The sequence below is a fragment of the Nannospalax galili genome, unplaced genomic scaffold (assembly GCF_000622305.1).
Source record: "Nannospalax galili isolate Female #2095 unplaced genomic scaffold, S.galili_v1.0 scaffold488, whole genome shotgun sequence".
NCBI classification, from domain to species: domain Eukaryota; kingdom Metazoa; phylum Chordata; class Mammalia; order Rodentia; family Spalacidae; genus Nannospalax; species Nannospalax galili.
The window spans coordinates 2,961,225-2,961,900 of NW_008360316.1; the positions used below are offsets into that span (position 1 = coordinate 2,961,225).

At 35.2% G+C, this 676-nt stretch overlaps 1 protein-coding gene across 1 annotated transcript in view; it reads right to left on the reverse strand.

Annotated features, from left to right (window-relative positions):
* Window positions 1-676, reverse strand: part of Atp8a2 (ATPase phospholipid transporting 8A2) — a 604,547-nt gene that overhangs the window by 432,704 nt on the left and 171,167 nt on the right. The window lies entirely within an intron of this gene.

Below are 676 nucleotides of genomic sequence, written 5' to 3' on the forward strand. Positions count from 1 at the left end.
CCTAGAAATTATTAACATGTTCAGTAAAGTGGCAGGTTACAAAATTAATCTACAAAAGTCTTATAGCCTTTCTACATACCATTAACAAGCAATCAGAGAAAGAGCACATGGAAACACTCCCATTCACAATAGCTGCAAAAAAAATATATCTCAGAGTAAATGTGACCAAAGACATTAAAAAGCTCTACAATGAAAAGTTTGAATTGTTAAAGAAAGAAAAATTGAAGACATCAGAAGATGGAAGGACTCCCATGCTCATGGATTGGAAGAATTGATATTGTGAAAATGACCATCCTACCAAAAGTCATATATAGATTCAACACAATGCCAATCAAAATCCCCAAGACATTTTTCACAGAATTGGAAAAACTATCCTAAGATTCATATGGAGGCACAAAAGAACTTGGATAGCCAAAAAAAAAAAAACCTGAGCACTAAGAGCAATCCCGGGGATTTACTATACCAGATTTCAAGCTGTATTGCAGAACTATAGTCATAAAAACAATATGGTACTGGCACAAAAATAAACCCATAGACCAATGGAACAAAATTGAAGACCCAAATATGAGCAAATTCAATTTCAGTCACCTGATATTTGACAAAGGGGCCAAGAACATCAACTGGCAAAAAGACAGCATGTTCAGCAAATGGTGCTGGCAAAACTGGATCTCCACTT